The following is a 24,355-nucleotide window of genomic DNA, read 5'->3' as shown; positions in this document are numbered from 1 at the left end:
AAGTTAATTAACACGTTGTGAAAGATCTGGCGTGCCGACTGGTAGCTTCACCACAATCTCTCCATAACTTTGCGCTTCTACCAATCACATTTCATTAGACATCTGTCTTTACAGGAACACCTCATAGATTCAGCTAAGAAAAAAACATGAGTCACTAATTGTTTTAAAGTGACAGTACTTTGCTCTCATCTGGCTCTGGTTCTGGTTCCACATTAGCAGGAGTGGGTTTTGTATGCGTGGCAGTAATCTGAGTCAATAATAGCTCCAATATCTTATTAAAACAATCATGTGGCACAGAGCTGTCATGACTGGCACATCAAGTGAGAGACTTGTGCATTTTACAAATTATTTTCTCTCTTATGCCTTTAGACTACAAAAGGCCTGTCATTGAGATTGATAGGATAATTTCCTACAAACTTCTTTCCCCCATTCAATGCTTACAGATAACAGGACTCTCCACCCCGGTCGGTGCAGCCAGACTCCATGGGCTAGAACCTCCACTTTTGTGCTTATTGGCCAAAAATGGGCGTTATTTCCGGAGCGGGCGTTAAAAAAGGGTGTTACGATCGGCAGCTTCTCGCCCATTCTCAAAACACCTAGTTTACATTTTTGAAAATGGGCGTTACCGCAAGCAATATGAAATGGCCGGTAGCGTTTAATTTTTTTGACCTTCTGCCGTAAAGTATGGCCGTCCTTAGCAACGGCATGGCAACGCTCAATTCTCGCGATTCTGGAGATCAAGGGTCACCATGACATGCACAGAAGAGAAGACAGAGAGAGAGGGAGCTCGGAGAGACTGAAGGCGTGGCTGGGTGTAGTGTGGCTGCTTTTGGAGGAAGAAGGGAGACTTTAGGGCTTCACAGCAAGTAGGCAAACAAAACTTAGCTGTTACCAGCCACATATTTGACCGTATTTGCCCTATAATGGAGAGAGAGGAGGAGGCATCCCAGCACGCTATGGAGACTGATGCTGGAGAGAGCAGTGAGGTGGGAGAGGAGCACATTGGAGGCCGCAAAAGAGCCAGGAGGCAAATGCCTCCCTCCTACAGGAGGTCGAGTTACGCTAGAGTGATTTGACACAGGGAGGGCATACCAGAGGATGGGGACCGAGAAAGCAGAGGTTGTCTCGTCGGTGACCAACGAGGTGCGTGAAGGCAACTAATGCCGCAAATGATGGAATGACCTTGTGAGAGCCGCAAGTGTAAGTATTACATTGATTTACATGTACTTATGTATTTATATAATTTGATTTGTAACAGTCATGAGTGACTATCAGCAGATATGAGGTCTTGCACCTTTATCAGGAATGTTTTACTCAAAGCCTGCGGTCACGGTGTACGTCTTCAGGTAAAGAATGATCATTATCATAATTATCATGATTACAGCTGTCAGTTACATGTTGTATCAGTCTCTGTGACAGTACCGAGCAATGATATCACGCTATCACCTTTTACAGAAGAAGCTATCGACGATGAGATCTGTGCAGAGGCGAACGGGTGGGGGGCCACCAGTCCCCAGCAACATCACAGAGATGGAGGAGCGAATGCTAGCACTCATGGGGAACCATCCCCGGACAGCCACGGATGCATCTGCAGACCCTGAAGTGATGCCACGTGAGTAAAGCTTACACCATTGCATCATGTAAAGTCTATAGATGCCACACCAACTCATATCCGAACAATCATATATGATAGATGATCTCTAAAATTGTCATAGAAATGATGCTGGCATAATGAAAATAATTATAATGCACAATGTGTTAATGGTCATGAAATGTGATGTCTGCGATGATTTTGAGAGCGGTGGTGCTTTTGTCGTGCATATGCTGTGTGTAGCGCTGGACTCACCTTGTCACCCTAGCACCCCCTTCTCCTCTAAAACCCTCATTTGTGTTTTGCAGCTCAGCCAGCAGCGAGGCCCCAGGCAAGACCACAGAGGCCAGAAGGTGGGGGCACGGGGCAGGAGTCGGCGGACGATCCTACTACATCTGGTGCTGAGGAGCTCCAATTCTCGCCCGTCAATCCGCTGGGTCGGTTCTTGAAGGATGAGAGCACGGACTTCGAAGAACCTGCATTGCCACGCTCCAGAAGCCATTCCACCCCAAGGCCATCTAATGGCCCTCCGGTTATTCCCACCTCTACTCTGGAAGTACCGGCCCCAAGCACCTCTCCACAGGGCACCCCATTTGTCCCCAGGACAGCGCCAACCCCGCGGAGGCTTCGTGGACCCGGCAGGTCTGTTCCACGAGCGCGACATTACAGCGGAGAGATGGTACAGTTGTCTAGGAGGACTGTAGACATTGGTGACCAGCTCATCGACGCATTGTGGGGCATATCCCGACAGCTGGCCACCATGACATTCCGCGCATGGCGCAGTCGCTGGATGCGATAGCCAGGAACACTGCTGCCACAGGCCTCTCAGTAGTCCCCAAGCGCGGCACTCCACCGCTAGGTTCTGCACCTCCACTGCGAACAACAGATGAGAGCAAGGACCAAGATCCTGCTTCTGCATCAGAGAATGTTGCCCCCTCGGCACCCCCCAGCTCCCGTACCTATGCAACCAACGCATCTGCCTTCATCCCCCCCAATGAGGCACCGCCTGAGGAGCTCCTCGGCCAGGCGTGTGGAACGAGGAGAAGAAGGGGTAGAGGTGGGGCGAAGGAGAAAAGGGGGGAAGGAAAGAGAGGTACATGTGCGCAGGTGTTGGCTGTGCTAGAAACATTCTAGCCTGCACCGCCATTCAATGAGTTCATGGCTGAACATGCAACTTCAGTACCCCATTCCTGCTTTCTCGCCATACCCCTTCATCCCCCTAGTAGTAAGGACTTCATCTAACTCCTTTTTGAATATATTTAGTGAATTGGCCTCAACAACTTTCTGTGGTAGAGAATTCCACAGGTTCACCACTCTCTGGGTGAAGAAATTCCTCCTAATCTCGGTCCTAAATGGCTTACCCCTTATCCTTAGACTGTGTCCCCTGGTTCTGGACTTCCCCAACATTGGGAACATTCTTCCTGCATCTAACCTGTCTAACCCCATCAGAATTTTAAATGTTTCTATGAGGTCCCCTCTCATTCTTCTGAACTCCAGTGAATACAAGCCCAGTTGATCCAGTCTTTCTTGATAGGTCAGTCCCGCCATCCCGGGAATCAGTCTGGTGAACCTTCGGTGCACTCCCTCAATAGCAAGAATGTCCTTCCTCAGGTTCGGAGACTAAAACTGTACACAATACTCCAAGTGTGGCCTCACCAAGGCCCTGTACAACTGTAGCAACACCTTCCTGCCCCTGTACTCAAATCCCCTCACTATGAAGGCCAACATGCCATTTGCTTTCTTAACCGCCTGCTGTACCTGCATGCCAACCTTCAATGACTGATGTACCATGACACCCAGGTCTCTTTGCACCTCCCCTTTTCCTAATCTGTCACCATTCAGATAATAGTCTGTCTCTCTGTTTTTACCACCAAAGTGGATAACCTCACATTTATCCACATTATACTTCATCTGCCATGCATTTGCCCACTCACCTAACCTATCCAAGTCACTCTGCAGCCTCATAGCATCCTCCTCGCAGCTCACACTGCCACCCAACTTAGTGTCATCCGCAAATTTGGAGATACTACATTTAATCCCCTCGTCTAAATCATTAATGTACAATGTAAACAGCTGGGGCCCCAGCACAGAACCTTGCGGTACCCCACGAGTCACTGCCTGCCATTCTGAAAAGTCCCCATTTACTCCTACTCTTTGCTTCCTGTCTGACAACCAGTTCTCAATCCATGTCAGCACACTACCCCCAATCCCATGTGCTTTAACTTTGCACATCAATCTCTTGTGTGGGACCTTGTCGAAAACCTTCTGAAAGTCCAAATATACCGCATCAACTGGTTCTCCCTTGTCCACTCTACTGGAAACATCCTCAAAAAATTCCAGAAGATTTGTCAAGCATGATTTCCCTTTCACAAATCCATGCTGACTTGGACCTATCATGTCACCTCTTTCCAAATGCGCTGCTATGACATCCTTAATAATTGATTCCATCATTTTACCCATTACCGATGTCAGGCTGACCAGTCTATAATTCCCTGTTATCTCTCTCCCTCCTTTTTTAAAAAGTGGGGTTACATTGGCTACCCTCCACTCCATAGGAACTGATCCAGAGTCAATGGAATGTTGGAAAATGACTGTCAATGCATCCACTATTTCCAAGGCCACCTCCTTAAGTACTCTGGGATGCAGTCCATCAGGCCCTGGGGATTTATCGGCCTTCAATCCCATCAATTTCCCCAACACAATTTCCCGACTAATAAGGATTTCCCTCAGTTCCTCCTCCTTACTAGACCCTCCGACCCCTTTTATATCCGGAAGGTTGTTTGTGTCCTCCTTAGTGAATACCGAACCAAAGTACTTGTTCAATTGGTCCGCCATTTCTTTGTTCCCCGTTATGACTTCCCCTGATTCTGACTGCAGGGGACCTACGTTTGTCTTTACTAACCTTTTTCTCTTTACATATCTATAGAAACTTTTGCAATCCGTCTTAATGTTCCCTGCAAGCTTCTTCTCGTACTCCATTTTCCCTGCCCTAATCAAACCCTTTGTCCTCCTCTGCTGAGTTCTAAATTTCTCCCAGTCCCCGGGTTCGCTGCTATTTCTGGCCAATTTGTATGCCACTTCCTTGGCTTTAATACTATTCCTGATTTCCCTTGATAGCCACGGTTGAGCCACCTTCCCTTTTTATATCTCCATCTGGGTGTATGCAATTTGTTGCAATGTGTGGGGGCTAGGAACCACGCTCTTGCTTTGCCTTTGTATTCTGTGTTGCTGGACATGTTGAACATGTGATTTATGTCAATGGTGGAAAAGGTTGGATGTGAACATGTGATTTATGTCAATGGTGGAAAAAGTTGGATGTGGGCGGGGGTTGGGTGTTTTTGGCTGTGATACTTATGATTTCAGACCAATGTTGGTATTAAACTTTTGTATTGAACATAACCTTGTTGCACATTGTCTCAGATAGCTAGACTGTTACACACTGGTGATTCCTTACCATGAAAGGGTTAAATACAACTTATCAGTCAACGGCAACTTTAACTGGCACCAAGTTGATGGGCACCATTAATGTCTGAGCTGCACACACACAGCAGTGCGTCAGCGTTGTCACTCACATCAGCGCTCTTTCAGACAAATCTTTCCGATATCAGCTCCTCATCTAAAAATGGGATTTAACAAATGCCAGCCATACCGCTAGCGTTCATTCCGGTTAGTTCCACTTTTTGTGGGCAGTTTTTTGAACGAGCGATATTGTGGGCGATATGTGTGCGAGGTGGTGAAATTGACGATGGGCGAGCTCCATGGCCGCTAGTTTGGGTAAATATGCTCTTTATGACAAAAAACGTTATGGCGGAAATTAATGCTGGGCGATATTATGGGCGTTGATTTCGCTCATTCTGCTGATTCCGCCCCAAAAAAGTGGGTAGCTGGTAATATTTTTTCCCGGCATTAAGCATGTTGGGAAAATAACCCTCGGCGATAAATCTCGTAAAAAAGCCCATCAGTTTCCATTTTGTGCCAAAACGGGCGATATATGGGCATTATACATAATTTCAGCCGTAAAATGGGGGCTAAGTGGACGTAAAGCATGCAAAAAAAGTGGAGGTTCTAGCCCCATATTCCATCGCCTAGATCCCCTCAGTGGTAAGAAAGTGCCGGGCCTCCACCCTAGATTTGACAAACCTCAAGACCAACATGCTGGTGCTACGATAAAGACACAATATAAATATATGTTGTTGTTGCTGCTATTAAACAACAACTTGCATTTATATAGTGTCTTGAACTTCGCAAAATGTCCCAAGTCACTTCACAGGAGCATAATCAATAATAATTGACAAAGAAGGAGATATCAGCACATGTGACCAAACACTTGGTCTAAGAGGTAGGTTTTAAGCAGCATCTCAAAAAAGCGGTGGAGAGACAAAGAAGCTCGGGATGGGAATTCCGGAGGTCAGGACCTGGTCAGATGAAGGCACGGCCGTCAATGGAGAAGCAAAGAAAATCGTTGATGCACAAGAGGTCAGAATTGGAGGAGCGCAGAGATCCTGGAGAGATGCAAGTCTGGAGGAGGTTGCAGAGATATGGGGGGGTGAGGCCATAGAGCAATTTGAAAACAAGGATAAGAATTTTAAATTTGAGGTGTTGTTGGACCGGGAGCCAATGTAGGCCAGCTACCCGATATTGCAAACCCTTGCTTCCATTAATTTCAATCCTGTAAACAAATCCCATGCGAAAATACATAGCGCAGACACACACAATTACTGAGAGCACCCAGGAGCTGTGTGAAAAGCCTGTTTTTCTGAAATGCTGCAAAATTTGGAGTGATTTTTCACGAGCTCTTACTTGCTGTGGACTTGCTGTCATTGAGCTCAGATGTACTCAAATGGTGCGCAGGCGTGATTCCAGGGACACGAGGGCACACCAAACAGGTTCCTCGGTGTTGCTCAGCTCTCTCTCTGAGACTTCCCACCACCATATTGCTGAAAATAGCCCATGCTCACACAGTCAATCAAGATGCATTGTATGACTAGTGAAGTACTTTTGAAGTGTGGTCACTGTTGTTAGAAATCAGAGATGCCTAAAAATGTATAAAACTGATACGAGTGCTGTGTTTAAATCGTTGTTTTGAACTGCAGACAGGATGTCTATTCGAATCAGAGAAATGCTTAGAAATGGATGGTACAGTTCTTCATTATATACAATCTCCCTATTGCTAAGCAATTATCTGTTTAAGTTAAGACTTAAACCTTGTTTATGTATTTTATGTATAATGTGAAGAATAGGGTTTGAAGTTACCTTAACAAAACTGCTGGCGAAGATAATGAATGGAAGTTGTAGGTGTTAACGTAAACATGTTGCAACATCGTAAAAGAGATAACTGCTCTGGGGCAAGCATCTTAAACCCTTGATTAAACACAATATATCCACCAGATTGGTTTTACAGTTGATCCTGATTATTAAAGTGAATAGAGATAGCCTTAACCTGGAATATTTCTAACACAGTTGAAATGTGGAAAACACGGCAGCCAATTTGTGCACACGCAAGCTCCCACAAACAGCCATGTGATAATGGCCAGATTCATTTCCTACATTACAATGGTAACTACACTTTAAAAAAAAAAGTACTTAATTGGCTGTAAAGCACTTCGAGATGTCCAGTGGTCGTGAAAGGCGCTATATAAATACAAGTCTTTCTTTCTGATAATCTGTTTTTTTGTAATGTTAATTGAGGGATAAATATATTGGCCAGGACACCATGCATAAGTTCCCTGCTCTTCTTCCAAATAGGCCATGGGATCTTTTACGCCACTTGAGAGCGCAGACAGGGCCTCGGTTTAATGTCTCATCCGAAAGACAGCACCTCCGACAGTGCAGTGCTCCCTCAGTACTGCCCCTCCAACATTGTAGCCTCCCGCAGCACTGCACTGGGAGTGTCAGCCTAGATATTGTGCTCAAGTCCCTGACTCAGAGGCGAGGGTGCTACCCACTGAGCCACTGGCTGACACAAATAAGGTGAAATGTGACACATTTTATCAGCAGCAGATCCTAGCAGGAAGGGGAAGAAATCCTTCTGTTTAGTCTGGATTGGATCCATGTCTTTTACCGCAGTTTGTGTCAGATCTCTGTAAACAGTCCGACGGTCCTGGTTCAGCTCTGCTTTGTGTAAACCTCGGGCTGACAGAGAGCTCAGCCGATGCTTACATTTCCCCCAGCTTCTCGCTCCTTCCGAAAGAGGGAGCGTCCTTAGCTTTTTGGAACACTGAGCTGATTGGGACCCTCACTGAGCATCTCAAGGTTCCTGTTACTCTAAGATAAAAATGTCCTAGCATCAATACACAGAAGCAGGTCGGGTTTATAGGGGTCACACCATGTTTTGTTTTACACGATCCAATACCAGTGAATATGGGAAACTATTCTCTTCTTAAGAGCGACTGGAAAAAAAAAAGAGGTGACTCATTATTATGAAAACAGATAATACTTATCAACTGAGGTAAGAATTTGGAAGTATCAATATTTTTAACATTTGAAGGCTACGTGCTGAACAGTGGGCCATCTTTCTTCTTAGGCAGTCCCTCGGAGTCAAGGATGACTTGCTTCCACGCTAACATGAGTTCTCAGGTGACTGATGAGTCTAATGCGGGATCTACAGACTATCACAGGTGGGGCAGACAGTGGTTGGAGGGACGGGTGGGTGGGGTGCTTGGGTTGTCGTGCGCTCCTTCCGCTGTTTGCGCTTGGCTTTCTCTTGCTCCCGGCGAAGAGACACAAGATGTTCGCCGCCTTCCCAGATGCTTCTCCTCCACTTTGAACGGTCTTGGGCCAGGGATTCCCAAGAGTCGGTGGGGATGTTGCACTTTTTCCAAGGAGGCTTTGAGGGTTGTCCTTGAAGCGTTTCCTCTGCCCATCTGTATACATAGCGCTCTAGTGGCTCAGCTGGGTAAGACAGTAAGTATCCAAGCCACACAGCCCAGAAAGCTTTCACTTCTGGTCTGTGCTGTTAGTTAATCCGTCTGTAATGATGATGATGATGATGATGATGATGATGATGATGATGATGATGAAGAAGAAGAAGAAGAATGTATGTACCTGTGAGTATGCTCACAGGTTTGTAGAGCTGTTGAGTTGGGAGCGGCTTAGCCAGTTGCGTGAGGTTCACAAGACTCAATAAAATCCCAGCCAGTTGGGTTCAGGGGATTCACAATGGGGCAGGTGGTTGTGAGCCTGGTGGATGAACTGGTAATGTGTAGTGTGATTGTTAAACCTTTGCTAATAAACCAACTAGTTCTGAGAGCAATGTGTTGCTATGAATTCTTAAGCAAAGAACCCATGAAGCAAATACATTACACCGTCCATAGCCTCGCACCGCCCCCCCCCCCCCCCCCCACCACCACCTCTGTAATCTCCACCAGCCCTACAACCCTCCGAGATCTCTGTGCTCCTCCAACTCTGGCCTCTTCTGCCCGATTTCCATCGTCCGCTGTGCCTTCAGCTGCCTCGGCCCCAAGCTCTGGAATACCCCCCCCAATATCTCACTACCTCCCTCTCTTCCATTAAGATGCTCCTTAAAACCTACCTCTTTGACCAAGCTTTTGGTCACCGGTCCTAATATCTCAATGTGGCTCAGCGTCAAAATTTGACTGATGACCTTTCGGAGAAGCACTTTGGGATGTTTTACTGTGTTAAAAGGCGCTATATAAATGCTAGTTGTTGTTGCAATTTCAAACAGGATAGCAGAAAAGGTGACCTCAGCACACTGCGTCAGTGAAGGAAAATATCCCATTATAAGAACATAAGAAATAGAAGCAGGAGTAGGCCATACAGCCCCTCGAGCCTGCTCCACCATTCAATAAGATCATGGCCAATCTGATCATGGACTCAGCTCCACTTCCCTGCCTGCTTCCCATAACCCCTTATCCCCTTATTGTTTAAGAAACTGTCTATTTCTGTCTTAAATTTATTCAATGTCCCAGCTTCCACAGCTCTCTGAGGCAGCGAATTCCACAGATTTACAACCCTCAGAAGAAATTCCTCCTCATCTCGGTTTTAAATGGGCGGCCCCTTATTCTAAGATCGTGCCCTCTAGTTCTAGTCTCCCCCATCAGTGGAAACATCCTCTCTGCATCCACCTTGTCAAGCCCCCTCATAATCTTATACGTTTTGATAAGATCACCTCTCATTCTTCTGAATTCCAATGAGTAGAGTCCCAACCTACTCAACCTTTCCTCATAAGTCAACCCCCTCATCCCCGGAATCAACCTAGTGAACCTTCTCTGAACTGCCTCCAAAGCAAGTATATCCTTTCGTAAACATGGAAACCAAAACTACACGCAGTATTCCAGGTGTGGCCTCACCAATACCTTATATATCTGTAGCAAGACTTCCCTGCTTTTATACTCCATCCCCTTTGCAATAAAGGTCAAGATACCATTGGCCTTCCTGATCACTTGCTGTACCTGCATACTATCCTTTTGTGTATCATGTACAAATACCCCCAGATCCTGCTGTACTGCGGCACTTTGCCATCTTTCTCCATTGAAATAATATCTTGCTCTTCGATTTTTTTTCTGCCATTCCCGATCACCATCTGCTAACCCCATCGGAAATAAATGTGTTTGGACATCAGATGAGGATATAATTGAGCTCAGCTATGATGTCCAACAGAAGAAATTTACCAGGATGTTGCCTGGACTAGAGAATTTTAGCTATGAGGAAAGATTGGATAGGCTGGGGTTGTTTTCTTTGGCTGAGGGAAGACCTTATTGAGGTGTATAAAATTAGGAGGGGCCTCGATAAAGTGGATAAGAAGGACCTATTTCCCTTAGCAGAGGGGTCAACAACCAGGGGGGCATAGATTTAAAGTAATTGGTAGGAAGTTTTGAGGGGATTTGAGGCAAAAAGAAATTTCACCCAGAGGGTGGTGGGGTCTCGAACTCACCGCCTGAAAGTACATTTAAAAAGTATTTAGATGTGCACTTGAAATGCCGTAACCTACAGGACTACAGACCAAGAACTGGAAAGTGGGATACGGCGGGATAGCTCTTTGGCGGACACGATGGACCGAATGGCCTCCTTCCGTGCTGTAAATTTCTATGATTCTAAGGTGGAATAGCCTGTCAATACTCACTGCCTAGACTCGCACAGGTTAACAGTGAGCATTAGGTCATCATCATAGGCAGTCCCTCGGAATCGAGGAAGACTCTTAAAATGAGTCCTTAGGTGGCTGAACAGTCCAATACGAGAACCACAGTCCGTCACAGGTGAGGCAGACAGTGGTTGAAAGAAAGGGTGGGTGGGACAGGTTTGCCGCATGCTCTTTCCAGTGCCTGTGCTTAATTTCTGCATGCTCTCGGTGATGAGACTCAAAGTGCCCAGCGCCCTCCGGGATGCACTTCCTCCACTTAGGGTGGACTGGTCTTTGGCCAGGGACTCCCGGGTGTCGGTGGGGATGTTGCACTTTATCAGGGAGGCTTTGAGGGTGTCCCTGTAACGTTTCCTCTGCCCACCTTTGGCTCGTTTGCAGTGAGCCAAACCACCAGTGAGCATTAGGTAAAGTGGTACTGGAGGGTGTTCGGTGCGACTCAGTGGCCCGAGTTCGATCACATTTTTTCTTTATTCATTGGGGTCCTTGTTGAGAGCTGCAAGATATTGTTCTAGAAATGCAACATTGACCAAGGGCGTTTAATCTCACCTCAGTCTAAAATTAAAATATGGAGGAACAAGTTCATGTTTGTACGTCAAGAGATTATGCAAAATACACATACAGACTAAGGTTGTTCACTCTTTGTCCCTCTATTATTGTGCTGGTGGTTTGTGAATGAACGTTCAGAGAGACGCAAAGCAACAGGTCTCTAAGCGAGGGAAAGATGAATAGTAAGCAGCTCTAGGGTTGTATTATGATCAGCACTGCATTGCGTGAGGGGGAATTCGGTCAACCAAATGCTCTTTTCAATGTTCTTTTCTATTAAAGGAGCCAAGAGCAACTCAAGTCAGGGGCACAAGAACAGGGGGTTGTATTATTCAGAGGTTATGCTTCCGAGGCACCTTGGAACATTTTTTTTATCAATGCAAGTTGTTCAGGTTTAAGTGGTGTCCCTAATAATGGAGGAACTACAATGAATGTAAACAAAAGGTTGTGATCTATCAGAGTATTGTATTGAGGAGAGATTGTCATTGTGTTGCTTTACTAAAGGGAGCTATAAACAACAGGTACATTGTAGTTGAAGCTATAGAATGGCAGAGAGGCCCCTTGTGTTGGCTGATCAGGTTTATCCAGTGAGTAACTGAGCAACACTGACCTAGGCGGTCCCAGGTGCAAGCCTGGTCGCCACTGTGTTCGCTAAGCAGCAACAGAGGCTCTACAATTGGCTTCGTGTCTCTCGGTAAGGAGAGGAAAGCTGGCCAGGCTACCCGCTCCTGATCATTATCCAGTGACCTCATGCGTTGCAGTACTGGTCGGGGGTGAGGGCAGGATCAGGCTCAACTGCTCACTGTGATTGAATACCCTGTCGGCACTCCCCATCAAAATGACCAGATGAATAATGGCCACTTAGGCAAAGTACCAGAGGACAGCTGGTGTGGTTGACCCGCGCCTCAACAACAACAATTTGTATTAATATAGCGTCCTTAACGTAGTGAAACGTCCGAAGGCGCTTCACAGGAGTTTTATGAGATAAAAATTTGACACCAAGCCACATAAGTAGAAATTAGCAGAGGTGACCAAAAGCTTGGTCAAAGAGGTAGGTTTTAAGGAGCGTCTTAAAGGAGGAAAGAGAGGCGCAGAGGTTTAGGCGGGGAGTTCCAGAGCGTGCTTCCTGAGCATCCCTGATTATAATCGCTCAACCATTAAGGCACGGCCACCAATGGTTGAGCGATTATAATCAGGGATGCTCAGGAGGGCAGAATTAGAGGAGGGCAGACATCTCGGGGGGTTGTGGGGCTGGAGGAGATTACAAAGATAGGGAGGGGGCGAGGCCATGGAGGGATTTGAAAATAAGGATGAGATTTTTGAAATCGAGGCGTTGCTTGACTGGAAGCCAATGTAGGTCAGCGAGCACAGGGGGTGATGTGTGAGCGGGACTTGGTGTGAGTTAGGACACGGGCTATTAAGTTTTGGATCACCTCTAGTTTATGTAGGGGAGAATGTGGGAGGCCAGCCAGGAGCCACCATCTTCAGGAGAAGAGGACAGGGAACTGGGAGAGAAAATTGTTGAGAACAAAAAGCAACATGTAACGTCATATTTAGGGCAATAAAATATCAAAGTGTCACAGAATGAGGGGCTACAATATCAGAAACATATTCCAGATATACAATTTATTTTAGAACGTTCATCAAAAATACATGTAAAATGCACCAGGTTTTAATACTTCACGAACTCTGTTTTATTTACAATTTCTATATATCTGACCAGGTTTGTATATTCCGGTACAGCTCCACCCTGGGTAGGCCCTGGGTAAATGGACATCACTTCACGAAGAGGCACAGCACTGTTGTATCAAACTTCTGGCATGAATGAGATGTGCCAGAAACACAAGATATTAAAGATTAGGCTGAGGGTCATTTCATCCCGAGCTCTTCTCCTGACCCGACTGCTTTAGTGCGAGCTCTGGTCACTGAGAAACTAGCCCATCAATCACCGCCGTTTGACTGCTGACGGAACCGAGGGGAGGTCCTTCCTCTGGGACCTGAGGGGACAGTTCTCATGCCCTTCAGAGGTCTGGGAATCCCACTATACAGGGAACATACTGGGCCAGACAGCTGCGTTTAACATCAGCAGAGGGGGAGCGACACTGTACTCCGGCTTCACACACACAGCAGCTGTTACAAGTGTAAAATTGCCCATTAACACTTTGAGTACTCAGTTTCTCTGCATCAAGGAAAGTTTAACCGCCTTTGAAATCAAGCTGCTTTTTGTACGTGTTACTGTACCCTGACATTCAGTGCTGGCTGGTGTCGTTTGACAATAAATCGCCAACAAGTAATACTTTGGATACTTTTAACCCTATCCCATTGAATACAGTCTCATTCTTTTAGATATGGGGGTTTCAGGCACTTCACTGACACATCATCGTGACTGTGCCAATATCTGATGTAAAACAATTTTTTTTCCAGCAAAGTTTTGCCGTGTCAATATAGAGCAAAAAAACTAGCAGTGACATCTGTACAGCGTAATCCAGAATTCCCCTTTACGGGCCAGCTGATTACAGCACGAGTATCAAAGGAACTCAGAAGGTTGTAGAGTCGAGCAATGTTCTGGGCAGATTAAGCTGGTGGCAGCCACAAGCTCCACAGGTTGTTGGAGGTGGGGGTGGAGGCGAAGGGGGGGGGAGGGGGCAGAGAATGGATCTCCTCCCTGATGACTGTGCAGTGAGGTCTAATGTCAGCTGTGGCTCAGTGGATAGCACACTCGCCTCTAAGTCAGAAGGTTGTGGGTTCAAATCCCACTCCAGGAACTTGAGAACTCAAAAATCTAGGCTGACACTCTAGTGCAATGCTGAGGGAGCGCCGCACTTTCGGATGAAATGTTAAACCGAGGCCCCACCTGCTCTCAGCTGGATGTAGAAGATCCCATGGCACTATTTCAAAGAAGAGCAGGGGAGTTCTCCCTGGTGTCCTGGCCAATACTTATTCCTCAAATCAACATAATAAAAAAAGATTATCTGGTCATTATCACATTGCTGTTTGTGGGAGCTTGCTGTGCGCAAGTTGGCTGTCATGTTTCCCACATTACAACAGTGATTATACTCCAAAAGTACTTCATTGGCTGTAAAGCGCTTTGGGACATCCAGTGATCGTGAAAGGTGTTATATAAATGCAAGTCTGTCTTTTTCATAATGAGATTGTGGATATCAACAGACAGAAATGTAAGTGACTTTGTGACTTTTAAACTCTGCACATACACTAGCATTCAAGAAAATAGACAACCAGCGTGAAGTGAGCTGTTCTGTGCAGTATAATGCAGTTACATGACTAAAGGCAATTTAAAATCAACTCCTGTAAACTCAGTGATGATGCTATGATAATTCATGGAGCTTAAGCTAACATTTATGTATCGAGTGGGCTGATTATATCTCTTCAAAATTAGTATCTGTAGGAGTGTGCCAGTTGGATTTCGCAAGGGTTTTATCTTGTTGCGCTGGGCTCAATGAAACTCACACTACTGTGCAGTATCACTATTACAGTGTAATGGATACTAAACCAAGGGGGCCCTGTCATCAAACAGTCACCACATCCTTAATTAGCATGGAGATGCTGAATGCTTTATGGTGTAGAAAATGGAGGCTGCTGCAGAGACTGCCAGACTACATCCAGACTTGGAGAGCTGTTGATGAGGGGGGTGGAGTAACAGATGGACCGAGAATGAAGTAGTGTCCAGCCACGCAGGAATGATGGGTTAATTGAGAAGTCTGTCCTTCACAGAGACACTGGGCCAATTTCTTTCCCACTATCTACATCTTTCTCATGCTTTCTCTCCTTGCTTGAAGTTGGTTTTGACTTTCTGTTTCACTCTGCCCCCCTCCCCGTAGACATCTGCCGCCCACCCCTGCCCACCTCGCTGCAGATCCTTGGGGATCCATACAATCGTCAGTCTGAATGGCTGAATAGAGTCGAGGAAAGAGCAGAGTGCCCCGCAGGAAGGGGCCATGGCAATGAATGCAGGATGGGATTCCCCAAGATCCTAGTGCCCTCTGCGTTACACTGAACAGCAGTGTTGGTCTCTGTTGCAACTGAAGGAAAGATTATAGTCCAGGAGATGAACCGAGGTAGTCAGCAGACAAAGGGGGAGCTTGTTAAGTGTGACGGGTATGAACTTGGTCATTTGCACAATGTGACATCAGTGAATTACAGGTCCCAGACGCCTCCAAAAGTATATCCAGTTAACCCCCGGCGGCCTGGGCCATTCAGATGCTGTATCTGAGAGGGCAAGCAGCTGACCTACTCCAGGGGCTCTTTAAATGCTATTCAGAATCAGCTGCTAGGAAGGACACAAGACAGGTCAACGCATTGCTCTCTCGTTTCCTGCGATTCAAGGTTCTGTCGTCGAACTATGTGATTTGATCTGCAGTGCTGTCGTATCTCGAAGCTTGAACTGAAGTTACACTGCATTTGTTGAGAGTTTTAATCCTCGCAATATTCTGCCCCCTGCACTCTCCTGGAGGTGTTTAAGAGAACCGTGGGCACCCGCAGGGTTAGGGTTAGCTTAGACTACCATTTTTCCACATATCAGATTATTTAACCATGGAGGGCATCACAACCAAACCTCAAATTGTGTCCCGCCCTGATGTGTACAAATACACACCCACAACTGCTTTCCAGTCGGATCACTGGACACCGACCGGTCAAGTTAATCTGACTAATCTTTCCCAGAGACATGGGTACAAAAGCCAATTGTAGCAGGAAAAATCTTGCCCCAACTAAGATCAGCTGTCAACATAAGACTGGGAATTGCTGACCGATCTGAGACCGAGTGCTACATTGGGTAGTGCCTTTATCCATTAAGCCATCTTGGAAGCTAAAATGGAACCCTTTATCCTCTTTTGTCAGTGCCAAATAGTTCAGGTACAATACGACTAGATGCAGCGTAAAGATCCCTCGATGCCACCTCAGCCTCAATATCAGACAAGTATCCCCCCAGACCACCTGTCTAAATGTTTCCACTTCCCAAACCAGCAGTTCTTGCAGCTTCTCGGAGTGAGATTCCCAATTTGGTGCCAACTTCGAAAGAAAACTGGCTTAAGACTGCCGTACGCATTCTTTACAGCCGGCAAACAGATCAAAGTGCACTGGATTATATACCAGATCCGAAATATGAAAGAACATTATGCTAATCTACTATGGAACATCATAGCCTGACTGATTGAGACTTAAAATGGTATCACACTCGCCTCCCAGTCAGAAGGTTGTGGGTTCAAAGTCCCACTCCAGGGACCTGAGCGCAAAAAATCTAGACTGACACTCCCGGTGCAGTGCCAGGGAGCGCTGCACCTTCGGAGGTGCCGTCTTTCGGATGAGATGTTAAACCGAGCCCCTATCTACTCTCTCAAGTGAACAGAAAAGATCCCATGGCACTATTTCGAAGAAGAGCAGGGGAGTTATCCCCGGTGTCCTGGCGCCAATATTTATCCCTCAATCAACATAACAAAAAAACAGATGATCTGGTCATTATCACATTGCTGTTTGTGGGAGCTTGCTGTGCGCAAATTGGATGCACATTACAATTATAACAGTGACTATACGGTAAAAAAAGTACTTCGTTGGCTGTAAAGCGCTTTGAGATGTCCGCTGGTCGTGAAAGGCGCTATATAAATGCAAGTCTTTCTTTCTTTTAAAATGTAGAGTGTTGTAGTGGAGTGCACTGCATAATGTATACTTCATTTGTTAAACAGTGCGTGGCAATAATCTCCCATTTCTGCCTTGGACACTTGTGTCGCACTGAAAGTGAGTACATCCAAAGCCATCACAAGAAAAGTCACTACAAACCACTCAGACTGATAAGGACATGCAAAATAAAAGCTACACTATTTCTTTACACTTAATAGCAGATGGTATTCAAAATGAATTGTTTACATTGCGCAGTACGAGATTACGGCGCGCTGCATGCCAGCCATTATGTTATTTGTCTCAAGTATCTTCAAACATGAATGAGGGTTTCTCTCCAATGAGCGTGTTGACAGGCCTGCATTGGTTCTGCACACATGCTGTTAATAAAAGTCAGCTGGTGCCCAGTCAGGGTCAGGGCTCATATTTGTAAAAGGCACCTGTGCGGATATTTGCACCAAATTCCCCAGCATCAAGTCATATGTTCCAGAGATAAGGTCCAGGTTGCTGGTATGACGAATGACCAACCCCTCCTCCCACAGTGCCCCTAGTGGCACTGCCCTGAATACACTTGAGGATTGAGCCAAAGTGGGTGCATTTCAAAATAAAAGGGACCTATCAGACAGGAAGAGTTACTTTCATTTGGGAATTACTAGTCTAAATGTAAACTGAGTGCCTGCCCCAGACGGTTGCAATATTGGTCAGTAAGGGCAATGTTCTGGAAGTGTTGAAACCAATGCAAGTTTACAATTCTATATGAAGAGCATACAGTTTAAACTCTCTGAAATATCAAAAAGATACTGGCCCTCTCCTGCCCTGGGTAAGAATCACCAATTGCAGCACAAACTTAACTCTGCACCAAACTATTGTGCAGATTATCAGCCTCCTTGATTGTTAGTTCCCAGGTGTGATTTATTGCACAAATTTATTGCTCAACTGTCTTCTCCCTGTGGCTGAGGAGCTCCTCCCGGAGTCACAGTGCGGATTTCATCCCCGACGAGGCATAATGGACATGATATTTGCAGCGCAACAACTGCAGGAAAAATGCAGGGAACAGCGCATGCCCTTACACATGGCCTTCTTCAACCTTACAAAGGCCTTTGACACTGTCAACCGCGAGGGTCTATGGAGCGTCCTCCTCAGTTTTGGATGCCCCCAAAAGTACGTCACCATCCTCCGCCTGCTCCATGACGACATGCAAGCCGCGGTCCTTACCAACGGATCCATCACAGACCCAATCCACGTCCGGACCGGAGTCAAGCAAGGCTGTGTCATCGCCCCAACCCTCTTCCCAAAATTCATAGAAACATAGAAAATAGGTGCAGGAGTAGGCCATTCAGCCTTCTAGCCTGCACCGCCATTCAATGAGTTCATGGCTGAACATGCAACTTCAGTACCCCATTCCTGCTTTCTCGCCATACCCCTTGATCCCTCTAGTAGTAAGGACTTCATCTAACTCCTTTTTGAATATATTTAGTGAATTGGCCTCAACTACTTTCTGTGGTAGAGAATTCCACAGGTTCACCACTCTCTGGGTGAAGAAGTTTCTCCTCATCTCGGTCCTAAATGGCTTACCCCTTATCCTCAGACTGTGACCCCTGGTTCTGGACTTCCCCAACATTGGGAACATTCTTCCTACATCTAACCTGTCTAAACCCGTCAGAATTTTAAACGTTTCTATGAGGTCCCCTCTCATTCTTCTGAACTCCAGTGAATACAAGCCCAGTTGATCCAGTCTTTCTTGATAGGTCAGTCCCACCATCCCGGGAATCAGTGTGGTGAATCTTCGCTGCACTCCCTCAATAGCAAGAATGTCCTTCCTCAAGGTAGGAGACCAAAACTGTACACAATACTCCAGGTGTGGCCTCACCAAGGCCCTGTACAACTGTAGCAACACCTCCCTGCCCCTGTACTCAAATCCCCTCGCTATGAAGGCCAACATGCCATTTGCTTTCTTAACCGTCTGCTGTACCTGCATGCCAACCTTCAATGACTGATGTACCATGACACCCAGGTCTCATTGCACCTCCCCTTTTCCTAATCTGTCACCATTCAGATAATAGTCTGTCTCTTTGTTTTTACCACCAAAGTGGATAACCTCACATTTATCCACATTATATTTCATCTGCCATGCATTTGCCCACTCACCTAACCTATCCAAGTCGCTCTGCAGCCTAATAGCATCCACCCCGTAGCTCACACTGCCACCCAACTTAGTGTCATCCGCAAATTTGGAGATACTACATTTAATCCCCTCGTCTAAATCATTAATGTATAATGTAAACAGCTTGGGCCCCAGCACAGAACCTTGCGGTACCCCACTAGTCACTGCCTGCCATTCTGAAAAGTACCCATTTACTCCTACTCTTTGCTTCCTGACTGACAACCAGTTCTCAATCCACGTCAGCACACTACCCCCAATCCCATGTGCTTTAACTTTGCACATTAATCTCTTGTGTGGGACCTTATCGAAAGCCTTCTGAAAGTCCAAATATACCACATCAACTGGTTCTCCCTTGTCCACTTTACTGGAAACATCCTCAAAAAATTCCAGAAGATTTGTCAAGCATGATTTGCCTTTCACAAATCCATGCTGACTTGGACCTATCATGTCACCTCTTTCCAAATGCGCTGCTATGACATCCTTAATAATTGATTCCATCATTTTATCCACTACTGAGGTCAGGCTGACCGGTCTATAATTCCCTGTTTTCTCTCTCCCTCCTTTTTTAAAAAGTGGGGTTATATTGGCTACCCTCCACTCGATAGGAACTGATCCAGAGTCAATGGAATGTTGGAAAATGACTGTCAATGCATCCGCTATTTCCAAGGCCACCTCCTTAAGTACTCTGGGAAGAAATAGGGTGGAGGAGGATTTCCTGGAGTGCATAAGGGATGGTTTTCTAGACCAATATGTCGAGGAACCAACTAGGGGGGAGGCCATCTTAGACTGGGTGTTGTGTAATGAGAGAGGATTAATTAGCAATCTCATTGTGCGAGGCCCCTTGGGGAAGAGTGACCATAATATGGTGGAATTCTGCATTAGGATGGAGAATGAAACAGTTAATTCAGAGACCATGGTCCAGAACTTAAAGAAGGCTAACTTTGAAGGTATGAGGCGTGAATTGGCTAGGATAGATTGGCGAATGATACTTAAGGGGTTGACTGTGGATGGGCAATGGCAGACATTTAGAGACCGCTTGGATGAACTACAACAATTGTACATTCCTGTCTGGCGTAAAAATAAAAAAGGAAAGGTGGCTATCCGGAGAAATCAGGGATAGTATTAAAGCCAAGGAAGTGGCATACAAATTGGCCAGAAATAGCAGCGAACCCGGGGACTGGGAGAAATTTAGAACTCAGCAGAGGAGGACAAAGGGTTTGATTAGGGCAGGGAAAATGGAGTACGAGAAGAAGCTTGCAGGGAACATTAAGGCAGATTGCAAAAGTTTTTATAGATATGTAAAGAGAAAAAGGTTAGTAAAGTAAAGACAGTCAGAATCAGGGGAAGTCATAACGGGGAACAAAGAAATGGCGGACCAATTGAACAAGTACTTTGGTTCGGTATTCACTAAGGAGGACACAAACAACCTTCCGGATATAAAAGGGGTCAGAGGGTCTAGTAAGGAGGAGGAACTGAGGGAAATCTTTATTAGTCGGGAAATTCCTCGCTGACATGCTCCACCTCACAGTCGACAAGCTCCCCGCTGGAGTGGAACTAAACTACAGAACCAGTGGGAACCTGTTCAACCTTCGCCGTCTCCAGGCCAGGTGCAAGACTAACCCAACCTCTGTCGTGAAGCTACAGTACGTGGACGACATCTGCGTCTGCGCACATACAGAGGCCGTACTCCAGGACATAGTCAACGCATTTACTTAGGCGTACGAAAGCATGGGCCTTACGCTAAACATCCGTAAGACAAAGGTCCTCCACCAGCTGGTCCTTGCCGCACAACACTGCCCCCCAGTCATCAAGATCCACAGCGCTGCCCTGGACACCGTGCACCACTTCCCATATCTCGGGAGCCTCTTATCAACAAGAGCAGGTGTTGACGAAGAGATCCAACACCGCCTCCAGTGCAGCCTTCAGCCGCCTGAGGAAAAGAGTGTTTGAAGACCAGGCCCTCAAAACTCTCACCAAGCTCATGGTCTACAGGGCTGTAGTAATACCAGCCATCCTTTATGGTTCAGAAACATGGACTATGTACCGCGGACACCTCAAGTCGTTCGAGAAATACCACCAACGATGCCTCCGTAAGATCCTACAAATACCCTGGGAGGACAGGCGCACCAACGTTAGTGTCCTTGACCAAGCCAATATTGATATGTACTTACTGTACAGTATAAATGCACACGAGGCCCATACTTGAGAGAAGGTCACTCTGTGACCAGTTACCCTTATTGCCAAGACCTCAAGTGATGAAGGTGGGTGGAGCTTCCCCTTTTATACCTGAAAGTCCAGGTTAGGAGTGTCTCCCACAAGTTCACTCCTTTGTGGTCAATGTTCTCAAGGTGTACAACTTAGGTCAGCTTATACATGGGTTAAAATGATAGTTGCATACATGACATCATCTCCCCCCCCAAAGTCTTATTGGGATCACAGGTTAAGTCTCTCTGGTGGTTTACGCTCCCTTGTAGAGCGCCTGAGTTGGGGCTCCTGGGGCTCCGGTTGTTGGATGCTGGCCTGAGTGTCTGCTGTTTGCAGTGCCTCAGGCCTGTCCGGCCTGCCCACAGTGACAGGGCTCTCCTCCACTTGGTTCCGGTGTTCAGTCACCTGTGGTGGAGTAAACTCTACATCGTGTTCTTTCTCTGCTTCTTCTATGGGGTTGCTGAACCTCCTTTTAATTTGATCCACGTGTTTGCGGCAGATTTGTCCATTGATGAGTTTAACTACCAAAACCCTATTCCCCTCTTTGGCAATCACAGTGCCTGCAAGCCATTTGGGTCCTGCAGCGTAATTAAGGACAAAAACAGGGTCATTGACATCACGCCCTCGCATTCCTGTCATGGTAGTCACATTATGACTGACACCTGCTCTCAACAATTTCTTTCATAGTTGGGTGTATAAGGGATAACCTGGTTTTGAGCGTCCTTTTCATTAGCAGCTCTGCAGGTGGAACCCCTGTGAGTGAGAGTGGTCGGGATCTATTGGCCAACAGGAGGCGTGATAAGCAGCTTTGTAGGGAATCCCCTTGGATTCTGAACATCCCCTGTTTGATTATCTGCACTGCTCATTCCACCTGGCTGTTTGAGGCCGGCTTGAACGGTGCCGTTCTGACATGGTTGATTCCATTCCCTGCCATGAAGTCCTGGAATTCAGTGCTTGTGAAGCACGGGCCATTGTCGATGACCAAGACATCCGGTAAACTATGGGCGGCAAACATTGCCCGTAGACTTTCTACCGTGGCAGAGAATGTGCTTGAATTTAAAATGGCACACTCAATCCATTTGGAGTAGGCGTCTACTACAACCAAAAACATTTTTCCCATGAAAGGACCTGCGTAGTCCACATGGATGCATGACCATGGCTTGGCGGGCCAGGACCAGGGGCTAAGGGGTGCTTCCCTGGGTGCGTTGTCCAGCTGAGCACACATGTTGCACCTGCGAACACAAAGTTCCAGGTCTGCATCTATCCCTGGCCACCAAACGTGTGACCTGGCAATTGCCTTCATCATGACAATGCCCGAGTGCTCATTGTGAAGTTCTCTGATAAACACCTCTCTGCCCCTCTGGGGCATGACTACTCGGTTTCCCCACAGTAGGCAATCGACCTGAATCGAGAGTTCATCCTTGCGCCTATGAAACGGTTTAAATTCCTCAGGGCATGCCCCGTACGTGGCTGCCCAGTCCCCATTCAGGACACATTTCTTAACTCAAGACAGTAGCGGGTCTTTATTTGTCCAGACTTTAATCTGACGGGCTGTCACAGGTGAGCCTTCGCTTTCGAAAGCTTCAACAGCCATGACCATCTCAGCATCATGCTCAGTTGCCCCCTCAGTGGTGGCTAGTGGGAGCCTGCTGAGTGCATCAGCGCAGTTTTCAGTGCCCGGTCTGTGCCGAATCGTGTAGTCATAGGCTGCTAACGTAAGTGCCCACCTCTGTATGTGGGCTGATGCATTTGCATTTATGGCCTTGTTGTCGGCCAAAAGGGACGTTAGGGATTTGTGATCTGTCTCCAGCTCAAATTTCCTGCCTAACAGGTACTGGTGCTTTTTTTTTACTGCATAAACACATGCTAGCTCTTCTTTTTCTACCATCCCGTAGCCCCTTTCTGCCTGGGACAGACTTCTGGAGGCATAAGCTACCGGCTGTAACTGACCATTGGCATTCACATGCTGCAACACACACCCGACCCCATAGGACGATGCATCGCACGTTAGAACAAGTTTCTTACACGGATCATATAACGTTAACAGTTTGTTAGAGCACGCAACTTATTATGCTCCATCAAAAGCCCTTTCCTGGCTGTCCCCCCAGACCCAATCGCGAACTTTGCGTAGGAACACGTGTAGCAGCTCTAACTGCGTGCTCAATTTGGGAAGAAAGTTACCAAAATAGTTCAGGAGCCCCAGGAAGGAAGGCAGCTCCATCGTATTACGGGGTCTGGGTGCTCTCTGGATCGCTTCCATTTTGGACGCTGTGGGTCTGATCCCGTCTGCTGCTACCCTTCTCCCCAGGAATTCAACTTCTGGAGCTAAGAAGACGCACTTCGACTTTTTCAGTCACAGCCCTACCCGGTTCAGTCTGCGTAGCACCTCCTCCAGGTTGTGGAGGTATTCTTCAGTATCGCGACCCATGATGAGGATGTCGTCTTGAAAAACCACCGTCCTTGGAATCGACTTGAGGAGGCTTTCCATATTTCGCTGTAAGATCGCGGCAGCCGAACGAATCCCGAATGGACATCTGTTATACTCAAACAACCCCTTGTGTGTCGTGATGGTGGTCAGCTTCTTCGACTCACTCGCCAGCTCCTGGGTCATGTAAGCTGAGGTCAAGTCCAATTTTGAAAAATGTTTGCCACCGGATAGCGTCGCAAAGAGGTCCTCCGCTCTCGGTAGCGGGTACTGGTCTTGGAGTGACACCCGATTGATGGTGGCTTTTTAATCGGCACATATCCTGACCGACCCATCCGCCTTGAGCACCGGCGCGATCGGGCTCGCCCAGTCACTGAATTCGACTGGCGAGATAATGCCTTCCCTCAGCAGGCGGTCCAATTCGCATTCTATCTTTTCCCGCATCACGTACGGCACCGCTCTGGCCTTGTGGCGTACTGGCCTGGCGTCCGGGTTTATGTGAATCACTACCTTGGCCCCCATTAAAGTGCCGATGCTGGGTTGAAATGATGAGTCAAATTTGTCCAGGACCTGTGAGCATGATACTCGCTCCACAGAAGAAATTGCATTGACATCGCCCCATTTCCAGTTCATGACAGCAAGCCAACTCCTCCCCAGTAGTGCGGGACCGTCCCCCGGGACAATCCAGAGTGGCAA

The sequence above is a fragment of the Pristiophorus japonicus genome, chromosome 24 (assembly GCF_044704955.1).
Source record: "Pristiophorus japonicus isolate sPriJap1 chromosome 24, sPriJap1.hap1, whole genome shotgun sequence".
Classification (NCBI taxonomy): Eukaryota; Metazoa; Chordata; class Chondrichthyes; family Pristiophoridae; genus Pristiophorus; species Pristiophorus japonicus.
This window is presented reverse-complemented; position numbering follows the sequence as displayed.